Source organism: Quercus lobata, chromosome 12, assembly GCF_001633185.2.
Source record: "Quercus lobata isolate SW786 chromosome 12, ValleyOak3.0 Primary Assembly, whole genome shotgun sequence".
In the NCBI taxonomy this organism is placed as follows: Eukaryota; Viridiplantae; Streptophyta; class Magnoliopsida; order Fagales; family Fagaceae; genus Quercus; species Quercus lobata.
This window is the reverse complement of record NC_044915.1, coordinates 2361470-2374976: the sequence shown is the minus strand read 5'-3', so window position 1 is coordinate 2374976 and position 13507 is coordinate 2361470. Positions and strand designations below refer to the sequence as shown.

Sequence of the window (13507 nt, the reverse complement as noted above, 5' to 3'; positions counted from 1 at the left end):
TTTTTATTCTCAGACTTCTACTATGTGGGAACAACTTTCTACTGCAGATTCTCCACTGGTGTGTTCTAAGGATATTGAGCTCTTTGTCAAATATCGAGATCGCCGTAGATTTATGCACTTCATGATGGGTTTACATGAGGACTTTGAGCCTACTAGAGCTTCTCTGCTTAGCCGGTCTCCTACTCCTTCTCTTGATGCTGCAGTCAAGGAGCTCATTTCTGAAGAGAATCGTCGGCCTACTTATCACATGACATCATCTGATCATGTATTGGCTACACCCTCACCACAGCCTCCCATTGCTGCATTTACTGCTCCTCCGCGAATAAACTCTGGGCGACCCACCTCTCAGTCTTCCAAAGGTGCTCACTGCAAGTTTTGCTGTGCCAAAGGCCATGATATTTCTGTTTGTCGTAAGCTACAGAAATTTATGCAAGATCAAAATAAAGCCTCTCTTCCTCAGGCAGCTGTTGTGTGTCCTTCAGATCTATCGGTTCCTACAGGTCCATCTTTGACTTCCTCACTTACTACGGCTGATATTGAGGCAGTTGTTCAACAGGTTTTATCCCGCACTTCCACTGCCCTTTCTGTCACCTCAGGTAAACAACCTTGGTTTTTTGATACTGCATGTTGTAACCATATGACTCCAGATGAATCCCAATTTTCTGATAAGGCACCCTTAGAACATCCAATCACCATTTACACTGTTGATGGAACTCCTATGCCTGTTAGTCATAAAGGAACAATCTTTTATTCTTGTCTATCCCTTAGTGACACTTTTCATATTCCAAAGTTATCCCTAAATCTGTTTTCTGTTGGTCAACTTTGCGAATTAGGTGTAGATCTTCTATTTACTAATCATGGTGTGGATGTGCAGGATCCTCGGACGGGTCAAGTACTTGGGATAGGCCGTAAGGTTGGTCGCATGTTTGAGGTTCATGACTTGAAGATTCCTTCACAAGTTGTTTCTGAAGCTGCTACCACTACCACCTCGTCACCTGATCTATGGCATGCTCGTCTTGGTCATCCATCCTTATCTCGTCTTCAGTTATTAGCTTCTCAAGGTCATTTAGGTTCAGTTCAGTTTCAAAAATTTGATTTTAATTCCTGTCATTTTGGCAAACAAACAAAATTGCCCTTTAATAAAAGTGACTCCTTTTGTTCTGCCCCTTTTGATCTTATACATTCTGATATTTGGGGTCATTCACCTGTTCCCACTGAGGGGGGATCTAAATATTTTGTCATATTTGTGGATGATTTTTCTCGGTATACTTGGATTTATCTGCTTCATCATAGGTCTGAACTTGTGTCTATTTACCAAACATTTCATAAAATGATTGAAACACAGTTCAATCGCACTGTTAAAGTCTTTCGATCAGATAATGCTCAGGAATATAATGATAAATCTTTCCTATCCTTTTTAGACAGACATGGTACTCTTCCTCAGCGGTCTTGCCCTTACACCTCTCAGCAAAATGGTCGTGCAGAACGAAAACATCGTCACATTCTTGATGTTGTCCGCACTCTTCTTATTTCAGCCTCTCTTCCTGAACGCTTTTGGGGTGAGGCAGCATTCACTGCTGTGCACACCATTAATCGTATTCCTTCACCAACTACACACAACAAATCACCATTCGAGCTTCTCTATGGTCAAACTCCTGACTACTCCTCTCTTCGGGTTTTTGGTTGTGCTTGCTTTGTCTCTCTTCCTCCTCATGAACAAACAAAGCTCCAACCTCGTACTCGTCTCTGTTGTTTCCTTGGTTATGGTGTGTCCCAGAAAGGTTTTCGCTACTATGATCCCATTTCTCATCGCCTTCGTGTCTCCCGTCATGTTGAGTTTTGGGAACATCGTCCTTTCACGAGTTTTCAGCAGTTTCCTGCATCTTCTTCCTCAGAGTCTCCCGTTTTTACTGATCTTTTCCTCCCTCTCTATCCTGAACTTGTGGAGGATTCTTCAACATCGACTGCCTCTCCAGACGACTCATCTCTGGTTCTGTCTCTGACATATGACCCGCCTGTCTTGGATCCTGTGGCACCACCCTTTCCTGAGTCTCCTATTGGTCCTGAACTTTGTCGTTCCACTCGGGTAAGCATTCCTCCTCCTTATCTTACTGATTATCATTGCTCTTTTACTCTTGCCACTCTCTATGAACCTCACACCTATCGTGAGGCTCATATTGACCCTCTTTGGCAGCAAGTTATGAATGAAGAACTAGATACCCTTCATAAGAATCACACTTGGGATATGGTTGATTTGCCTCCTGGTCAGTCTGTAGTAAGTTGTAGGTGGGTTTTCAAGATCAAGACCAAGGCTGATGGATCTGTTAAAAGATACAAGGCTCGCCTAGTTGCCAAGGGCTTTACTCAGGAGTATGGTATTGACTATGAGGAAACATTTGCTCTTGTTGCTCGTCTTGCATCTGTTAGATGTCTCATTGCTGTGGCTACTGTTCGCCGTTGGCCTCTTTATCAAATGGATGTGAAGAATGCTTTCCTCAATGGAGACCTCCATGAAGAAGTGTACATGCAACCACCCCCTGGCTATCCACACTCAGGCAATCAAGTTTGCCGCCTTCGCCGTGCTCTTTATGGCCTCAAGTAGGCTCCTCGAGCTTGGTTTGAAAAGTTTAGCTCAGTTGTTGCTCAGCAGGGTTTCACTTCGAGTCCTCATGACACTGCTCTCTTTGTTCGAAGATCCTTTGCTGGTATCACTCTTATTCTTCTTTATGTTGATGACATGATTATTACTGGAGATGATTCTGCAGGTATCCGCTCTCTTCAGCATTTCCTTAGTCAGCATTTTGAGATGAAAGATCTGGGCACTCTCAGCTATTTTCTTGGGCTAGAGGTTACCTCATCCTCTGATGGATACTATCTTTCCCAGGCTAAATATGCTTCTGATCTTCTCTCCAAAGCCGGTGTCACCAATAATAAGATTGTTTCCACTCCTTTGGAATACAATGCAAAGCTTACACCCTTGGATGGTGAACCTCTATCCGATGCTACTCGTTATCGTCAGTTGGTTGGCAGGTTGATCTATCTCACTGTTACTCGTCCGGATATTTCACATGCCGTGGGTATGGTTAGTAAGTTCATGGATGCACCTCGTTCTATCCACTATGCTGCTGTTCTTCGAATTCTCCGCTATGTCAAAGGCACATTTTATCATGGTATGCATTACTCCTCTCGATCGTCTCTCGAGCTTCATGCTTATTCAGATGCTAATTGGGCAGGTGATCCGACTGATCGATGCTCTATCACAGGTTTCTGTTTCTTGTTAGGTACTTCTCTGGTCTCGTGGCGCAGCAAGAAGCAGGATGTGGTTTCCCGTTCTAGTACTGAAGCTGAGTATCGTGCCCTTGCCGACACCACTTGTGAGCTTGTTTGGCTTCGCTGGCTCTTGGCTGACATGGATGCTCCACAGCCCATTGCCACTCCTCTTTATTGTGACAATCGTAGTGCTATCTACATTGCTCATAATGATGTCTTCCATGAACGCACTAAGCATATTGAGATCGACTGCCACATCACTCGCCAGCATCTCAAGAAAGGAAATCTCAAGTTATTCTCCATCTCCTCTGCTGACTAGCCTGTTGATATCTTTACCAAGACTCACCCGCCTGGTCGTCTTTGAGATCTTATATCCAAACTCCAGTTGGCTTCCTCCTTGCCACCTTGAGTTTGAGGGGGGATGTTAGTGTATAGCTTGTACTAGTTTAGCCCATTGGGCTTAGCCCAGTATACTGTACTTGTACTTTACTTCTTTTACTTGTACTGCACACATATCTAGCCTATATAAGACTCTCTATTGTACATTGTTACATACACATTAATATACAGACTTTTCAGTCTTCCTCATACTTTATATTCTTAACACATTGTAAACATTTATGTAGATAGTAGAGACTTTGAGAAATAATTATTTGAGATCATGCATTATAGCTTTTATTTATGCTGTATATAACAATGGAAGCCTTGCATTTAATTTTACAAAACTCTTATCACACCATCTCATTATTAGCTGCATGAGTATTATAATTCGTATGAACTTTACACCGGATGAATGAATGTTCCATTATTTTTATTTATTTATTATTATTTTTTTGTGATTTGTGACTCATCATTGCAATTTTTATATGAAAAAAATTTGTAACATATTTAGTATTATTTTTTTAATATATATAAATTTAACTTTTTAAAAGTAGTATGACAACGAGAAGTTTGAGTTTTTTTTTTTTTTTTTAACAGAGAAGTTTGAGGTTTAATTCAAATGAAACCACGTGAGTATGTGGCTAAACTAATTTTAATTCAAATATAAATATATCTAAATATCACTTATTATTATTCTTATAATTTTTTGAGGGTCTATTATTATTATTATTTTTGGTTGTGTTTAATTTTTCCAAAAATAAAAAAAAGGTATTAATATTAAAATAAAATTATTTGAAAATGAGTGTTATTTTGAAAATGGATATATATTACAGTAAACTTGAATTTAACATATCTGAGATGCTAGCTGTCTAAATAGTTTAGAAACGTTGTTAATTAATGAGATTGTTAATTTAAATGGTTTATTTTGGAAAGAAAATAAAAAAAATCCATATAACCCCTGAACAGAACCGAAGGCTTGAAGTTGAGATTTCACTTGGCTCTCAGCTCGCTGTTGGCCGCCACCTCCCTACAAGTAATCTGCTGTCTCCTAAAACTTCCAGCAACAAGTAAGATCTCTCTCTCTCTCTCTCTCTCTCTCTCTCTCTCTCTCTCTCCTGATTCTGAGTTTTATTGGTGGGTTCATGTTCATGTTCATGTTGCTTTATTCTCAGGGGCGGTCCTAGACATTTTGGGGCCCAATGTGAGAACTAAAAATGTATGTGTATGTGTGTTTATGTATGTGTATGTGTATGTGTATGAGTGTGTATGTGTATGTTTATGTGTGTGTATGTACATGCTTATATTTATGTGTATATGTGTTTATGTTTATGTTCATTTATGTTTATGTATGTTTATTTATGTGTATGTGTAGGAGTGTGTATGTGTGTGTATATTTATGTATGTGTGTATGTTTATGTATGTTTATATTTATAAACATAAATAGAAACATAAACACACATACACATAAACATACATGAACACAAATACAAACAAACATACATAAAAACAAACAAACATAAACACACATACACATAAACACGCATAAACAAACATAAACAAAAACAAACAAATATAAACACACATACACATAAACACACACACATAAATATAAACATACATAGACATAAATACACATACAAACTGAGAAAAATTAAACCCTCATATAGACTGAAAAAAATTGCAAACTAACACCAATCCTCAAATAATTTCGTTAGTTACTTTAGTGTGCTAAATCGAGTTTTTATGTGTGTTTATGTTTATATTTAAGTTTATATGTCCTTATGTTTACGTTCATATGAGTTTATACGTGTTTATGTGCATGTGTGTTTATATTTATGTATATATATATTTATGTGTATGTGTATGTATGTTTTTGTTTATTTGTATGTGTATGTGTGTATGTGTGTGTATGTGTATGTTTATGTATGTGTGTGTATGTGTACTTATGTATGTGTATGTGTTTATGTGTACTTATATTTATGTATGTTTATGTGTATGTGTATGTGTGTTTATATTTATGTATATATATATATATATTTATGTGTATGTGTATGTATGTTTTTGTTTATTTGTATGTGTATGTGTGTATGTGTGTGTATGTGTATGTTTATGTATGTGTGTGTATGTGTACTTATGTATGTGTATGTGTTTATGTGTGCTTATATTTATGTATGTTTATGTGTATGTGTATGTGTTTATGCGTGCTTATGTATGTATATGTGTGTGTGTTTGTATGTGTACGTGTATGTGTATGTGTAGATTTCTTTGTCTTTTTCAGATTCATGTGCAATACCCTGATGCAATTATAATTAATAACTGAGATTAAAAATTGAAAAAACAACTTTCAATCTCAATCATTAAATAAAGGTATTAATATTAAAATAAAATTATTTGAAAATGAGTGTTATTTTGAAAATGGATATATATTACAGTAAACTTGAATTTAACATATCTGAGATGCTAGCTGTCTAAATAGTTTAGAAACGTTGTTAATTAATGGGATTGTTAATTTAAATGGTTTATTTTGGAAAGAAAATAAAAAAAATCCATATAACCCCTGAACAGAACCGAAGGCCTGAAGTTGAGATTTCGCTTGGCTCTCAGCTCGCTGTTGGCCGCCACCTCCCTACAAGTAATCTGCTGTCTCCTAAAACTTCCAGCAACAAGTAAGATCTCTCTCTCTCTCTCTCTCTCTCCTGATTCTGAGTTTTATTGGTGGGTTCATGTTCATGTTGCTTTATTCTCAGGGGTGGTCCTAGACATTTTGGGGCCCAATGCGAGAACTAAAAATGTATGTGTATGTGTGTTAATGTATGTGTATGTGTATGTGTATGAGTGTGTATGTGTATGTTTATGTGTGTGTATGTACATGTTTATATTTATGTGTATATGTGTTTATGTTTATGTTCATTTATGTTTATGTATGTTTATTTATGTGTATGTGTAGAAGTGTGTATGTGTGTGTATATTTATGTATGTGTGTATGTTTATGTATGTTTATATTTATAAACATAAATACAAATATAAACACACATACACATAAACATACATGAACACAAACACAAACAAACATACATAAAAACAAACAAACATAAACACACATACACATAAACACGCATAAACAAACATAAACAAAAACAAACAAATATAAACACACACACATATAAATATAAACATACATAGACATAAACACACATACAAACTGAGAAAAATTAAACCCTCATATAGACTGAAAAAAATTTCAAACTAACACCAATCCTCAAATAATTTCGTTAGTTACTTTAGTGTGCTAAATCGAGTTTTTATGTGTGTTTATGTTTATATTTAAGTTTATATGTCCTTATGTTTACGTTTATGTGAGTTTATACGTGTTTATGTGTATGTGTGTTTATATTTATGTATATATATATTTATGTGTATGTGTATGTATGTTTTTGTTTATTTGTATGTGTATGTGTGTATGTGTGTGTATGTGTATGTTTATGTATGTGTGTGTATATGTACTTATGTATGTGTATGTGTTTATGTGTACTTATATTTATGTGTATGTGTATGTGTGTTTATATTTATGTATATATATATTTATGTGTATGTGTATGTATGTTTTTGTTTATTTGTATGTGTATGTGTGTATGTGTGTGTATGTGTATGTTTATGTTTATGTATGTGTGTGTATGTGTACTTATGTATGTGTATGTGTATGTGTAGATTTTTTTGTCTTTTTCAGATTCATGTGCAATACCCTGATGCAATTGTAATTAATAACTGAGATTAAAAGTTGAAAAAACAACTTTCAATCTCAATCATTAAATAAAATATATTAAAGGAGAGTTCAAAAGTTAAAAAAAGAGAGTAAAAAATGTAAAAAAATATATATATATATATCTACGACAGTGCACTTGATCTCAATCCGTCTTTCTTCTCTCACCATTTTCTTTTCTTCTTTTTTACACGGTGCTTTGTTCTTCTTCCTTTTATTTCTCTTTATACGTCACCTAGGCTGACAGGAGAGGAGCGAGCAAAAGCCACGTCAAGAAAGGAAAATCGAAAATTGTGCTGCCAAGCCAAAGACTAAGAAAATTTCTTCCTCTTAACTCAGACGATCTTCTTAGGTGAATTGTGGCTCACGAGGCTTCCCCAGATTATGATGTATGATTTTTAGTTATTTATTTATTTATTTGAGATTATGAAGCAAATAGTTTTTATATTTTTCTTATCCTTTCTATTTTTTAAAAACACTTTTCTAGGAAATACCATTTTTTTTTGTTTTACTTTCAGTCTATCATTCTTGCTTGTGGTATGCGTTTGATTAATTTGGATCTAAAATTAGTTTAACAAGATGATTCTTTTTCTAAAATATAATAACAAAACCAATATATATTTTTTTAACGTTGGGTTCACTTTCAGTATTTTCATTTTGTGATTTTGGTTGTTTTGTGGGTTTTGTACTTTGATTTCGGTGGGTGTGATTTGATTTGTGATTTGGTGGGCTTCTGGGTTTTTGTTGCGATTTGATTTTGGTTGGGTTTTGGCTGTGGTGGTGGTCGTGATTTGATTTTGGCTGGATTTCGACAATGGTGCGTGGTTGGAGGTGATGAGCTTGAAAAACTCCGACCATGGAGGTTTGGAAAGAGGGCTTGGTGGTCAGCCATGGAGCACAGTGTGACGTGGGTTGAGGCAGAGAGAGGATGAGAGGGAAACAGGGGCGGCCCTAGACATTTTAGGGCCTAAGGTGAGAACTAAAAATGGGGCATTTTTTATACTTATATATTAATTAAATTAATGTTTATTTAATATTTTTATATTATATTTTTCATCATTATTTTCATTTTCTTCTAAATTATTTTGAAGTTCATTATCAAGATTTGTTGTATTGTAAAATTGAACATCATTTTTTTCTAAATTATTTTGGTGAATTTCTTGCTCATTTGTGATATTTTCATCTAAATTTTATGTTATATTTTGTTTGTTACTAATAACAAATTTATCAGTTGATCCTTTTTGAGACTCAATTAATTTTTCTTCTTTTTTTAAGTTTTCATATTCAAATGCATATTTTCTAGTAGACATTTCTAAAATAAAAAATAACTTTCAAGTGTAGAGCAAATGAGAAATAGAACTTGATTTATATAAAAAGTATTGTTGTAGTTTCACTGAACAATAATAAGTTTTTAGCAATCTCAATCTGCATAAATTAAAAAAAAAATTAAGCACAAGCATAACAAAAATTTAAGAAACACTGACACAAGACTTATTAATAAGACCCACCCAAAAAAAAAAAAAAAAAACAAAATACAAAACAAAACAAATTCTATCTATAACCAAAAAAAAAAAAAAAAAAAAAAAAAAAAAAACTTGAAGGCCCAAACTTAACGCCCAGTCCAGGGAGGGTCCAGGCAGCCATAATGATAAACTGATAAGTGACAAATAAAGTTACAGAAGCAGCCAGGGAGGGCCCAAATAAACAAAGTTATCTTAAGTTCTTAACAAATAAAAGCCCAAATATTTATAATTTTATACCTGATTCCTGAACCTCAGAACCTGATACGTTGAGGTGAGCAGTTGAGACTTGAGAGAGGCGGAGAGCAGAGAATCAGAGAGAGGCTGAGGCGGTCCAGCTGGAGACTGGAGACTAGAGAGAGGCGGAGAGCAGAGACTAGAGAGAAAGGTAAAATTTTTAGGGTTTTGAGTGGATTTATTTGTGATTGTTTTGTGGTTAATCTCTTAGACCGGATTTGTAGTTTATCTGGTTGATTTTTGGTCTAGAACCAATGTTTAATAGGATTTACCAAAATTTTTGTTTTTTTGGTTAAAAGGATGTGCCAGATTATTTTCGTAATTCATTTGAAACTAAATTTTCTACTACCCGGTTGGTTCTTTTCTAAAATTTTGGGGCCCCCTTCCACTTGGGGGCCTTAGGCAATTGCCTAACTCGCCTAAGGGAAGGGCCGGCCCTGTTTATTCTCGTCTAGTCTATACATCAATCTTCTTTGCTGTTTACTTTTTTTTTTCTTTATGTTTTCTATGATGGATCTGATTTGTACTTAAGTCATATGTTTTGTTTAACACCCAATATTATTTATTTTCCAAATATTTACATTTTTATTGGTTTTTGAAGTTGGTAGTTTTAATGATGTTACTCAATAACTTGTACATTTAAGGTTTTGCAAATAGGAATTGTTGTTATAATCTTTGTTTTCTGGTCTTGGAATTTTAGTCAATTTCTATTGATGCTTGGCATATGAGATATGTATAATTGACCCTAATATTGCTTGCCCTAAAAAAAAAAAAAAAAAAAAATTCTAATAAAAAAAAAGAGGTAGATAAACTATACCTTGTTAATAGTAAATGTTTGAATGAACATATTTAAGCCATTATGGCATTATGCATGTATCAAGTTGGAAAGGATTAAAGTGTGTGTGTGTGTGTGTTTTCCCCCCCCACTTGAAATAATTCAAAGGGGAGTAACTTGTGGAGCCATTAGCCACAGAAAACCCAGATGAGACAAAGAAATCGCCGGTGGAGGAAGTTTGGGGCAAGGCCAAAGCCAAGTTGTTGCAATGGGTTCCCAGGAAAATCAAAGCCGTTGAGATATCTGTGGGTACTTCTTTGGAGGGTCTTGAGAAGCAGGTTACGGCCCTGTTCTTATTAACCATTGAGGCAAGGAAAAAACAAAAGATGTTAGAAGAGAGTGCTCATAAGAAATTGGCAAAGAGGGAAGGGGAATTGGGAATTGAAGAATTTTCTGAGTTCTTGGAATTGTGAGAATGGCTCAGCCAAGACAAGCAGTAGTGTTAGTAGAGAAAGGGCCTTAGTCATGCATCAATGAATATTTGAATCATTTTTTGGAATGTTTGGGGGTTGAATGATAACGACAAATGGCTTCAGGTCAGGAATATGATCACGTCATGGAGGGCAGATATTGTTTTCTTGCAAGAAACAAAAATAATTTGAATTAACAATTTAATAGAAGTGTGATTCGGAGTTAATGGGGCTGCTAGCATTTGGACTGGTTATTTTTAAGGTCTCTTGGTTCTTCTGGTGGTGTTTTAGTGATGTTGGATAGAATGGTAGTAGACAAAATGGAGGAGGTTATAGGTCGTCTTTCTGTTTCCTACAAGTTCAAGAATGCGGGCGATAAGTTTGAGTGGGCATTTACTGGGGTATATGGGACTAATTCATGAGGGAAATTTGCATAGTAGAAAAATATTTGAATTGTTGTACTAATTCAATAATTTATGCTGGATTGTGGTTCAATATTTATTTATTTTTATTTTATTTATATTTTCTATCATGGGTCTGATTTGTACTTAGTCATAAGTTTTTTTTTTTTTTTTTTTTTTGAAACTTTTAATTCTAATTGCTAAGACTTATAATATCATAATCATGTTGCCAATGAGGTTGTGGGTTCAGGTCTCATTGAATGTGTGTGTGTGTTATTGTCAAGCTACTCATACAGTAATGTAGATAGTATTGATGCTTAGTTTTTATTATTGAGGGTTTTGGTATTCACAATTCAATTCAATTTTTCAGTTTTTTGTAACAAGATCACATTCCTAGAGACGTGGTAATAAGATGGCTCGCAATGAGGAGAAAGCACAGTCTATGCTGAACAGATACGTCGCCCACGAAGCTGAACAGAAAAAGAAGCCAAAAGAGCGTCGGCCCTTCCTTGCCTCCGAATGTCGTGACCTTGCTGAGGCTGACAAGTGGCGCCAGCAGATCATGCGTGAGATTGGCCGCAAAGTTGCTGAAATTCAAAATGAAGGGCTTGGAGAGCATCGCCTCCGTGACCTCAATGATGAGATCAATAAACTCATCCGGGAAAAATCCCATTGGGAACGGCGCATTGTTGAGCTTGGTGGGCCCAATTATGCCAAACATGCCCCTAAAATGACTGATTTAGAAGGAAACATAGTGGATGTTCCAAATCCTAGTGGGCGTGGGCCAGGATACCGGTACTTTGGTGCTGCAAAGAAGTTGCCAGGAGTGAGAGAGCTGTTTGAGAAGCCTCCAGAATTACGAAAAAGGAGGACTCGATATGATATATATAAGAGGATTGATGCGAGTTATTATGGGTATAGGGATGAAGAGGATGGGGTGTTGGAGAGGGTGGAGGGGCCTGCGGAGGAGAAGATGAGGGCAGAGGTGTTGGAGGAGTGGAATAGAGTGGAGGAGGTGAGGAGGGAGGCAAAGAAGGCAGTTAAGAGTGGGGAGGTGGTGAGCATGGTGAAGGAGGTGTTGTTTGAGGGGATGGAGGAGGAAGTGGAGGAGGAGGAGAGGAAGGAAAGGGAGAAGCTGGAGAAGGAGGAGATGGAAAGGGAGGGGAGGAGGGAGTTTGTGGTTCATGTGCCATTGCCGGATGACAAGGAAATAGAGAGGATGGTTTTGGAGAAAAAGAAGAGGGAGTTGTTGAGCAAGTATGTGAGTAAGGGTTTGTCGGAGGAACAGACTGAGGCTAAGGCTATGCTTAATATTCAGCGGTAGATGTGTATGACTTGGAAACTTTTTGCTTCTAGAATTAGAGTGGAGGAAAACTGTTCAGGTAACAGATTGAATTAGGTGCTGTATTATCTAATTAATTAAAGATGATATCAAGTCATCATGCTTCAACATTGACATTGTTATTCGTTTTTTATGTTGGTAATGTTAACAATGGTATGCGATAACTTGTACGTTTATGGGTTTGCAAATAGGAATTGATATTATTATCTTTATTTTTTACTCTAGTGTTTTAGTCAATCTCTAATGATGCTTGGCTTGTGAGATCCTATTGACCCTAATATCGATATGATAATGGGAGTGATCCCTTCTTAACTCTAATGTAGCTTTAATTATATTGCTTACTCTTCGATGAATAAACTATAGCATTTTAATAGGAAATATTTGAATGAACGTATTTATAGTCTTATGAAATTGTTGTCCTTGTATTCCTGTTTTCTAATGACGGTTACATTTATACCAGTTTTGAGTCCATCCAACTTATACAGAAGGTCATAATTGAAATTATGCCATGTGTTCTATTAAAAATTGATGTTCTAGATTAAAAAATGCATGCATTGGCAAGATGATACTCTCTGTTGTCACAAATTACCTGGTTTCATATCTGGTTCTCGTGGTGTGTGGAGGCTGAAGCAGTGGTGTGACATGAGTTCTAGTGGAGGTGATTGCTTCCATAATGGAAGTGTTAGCTGCTGATTGTGATTTTGAGCTAAGAATTTGGTTTTGATGTTTGTAGCAGTGTTTGTGATGGAATAGGGTAAAAGTTTTATTTTATTCTTCCCACTTGAAATAATTCAAGGCGAGTAAAGTTAAAGAAAAGCAAAAATACTTAACAAGTGGAGCAGTTATCTAGAATTTTTATTGGAAAATAAGATTAAGAGTTAATCTCTGTTGCTTGGTATCATGTTGTTTTGTATTGTGTGTGAATATGAGAAATGTAAATTAACAATATTAGTATTAAATAACAGTCCAACTTTGCAACTTTAATGTTTGTTTTTTTGTGGAATTGACTGAAAGATGTCATTGTCATTATAGCCCTGAAATTTCAAATGGATGTTCTGGTTTTCTGCTATTAATAAGAGTTATTCTTGCTTTGATCTTCTGTAGTCGTAGATATGATATGGTAGCATGGTATGTGGTTCTTAAAATTGCAATCTGAATAGTAGGATTGTCCAGTCCTATTACCCTTGAATATTGGACCCAGGGTTGCAATTACAAGTGTTATATGATTGTTTTTGTTTGTTGCTTTATGATTGAAAGGACCATTTTTTGCCAGTTCTTTATGAGCCAGATAATTGTAGTGAGTAGTTTTAGATATGGATACAGAAGCTTGTACTTTTCAACTATAATGCCT

At 35.7% G+C, this 13507-nt stretch overlaps 1 pseudogene; it reads left to right on the top strand.

Moving 5' to 3' along the window:
* Window positions 1-9128: 9128 nt before the first annotated feature.
* Window positions 9129-12375, top strand: LOC115972398 (annotated as a pseudogene).
* Window positions 12376-13507: the final 1132 nt, after the last annotated feature.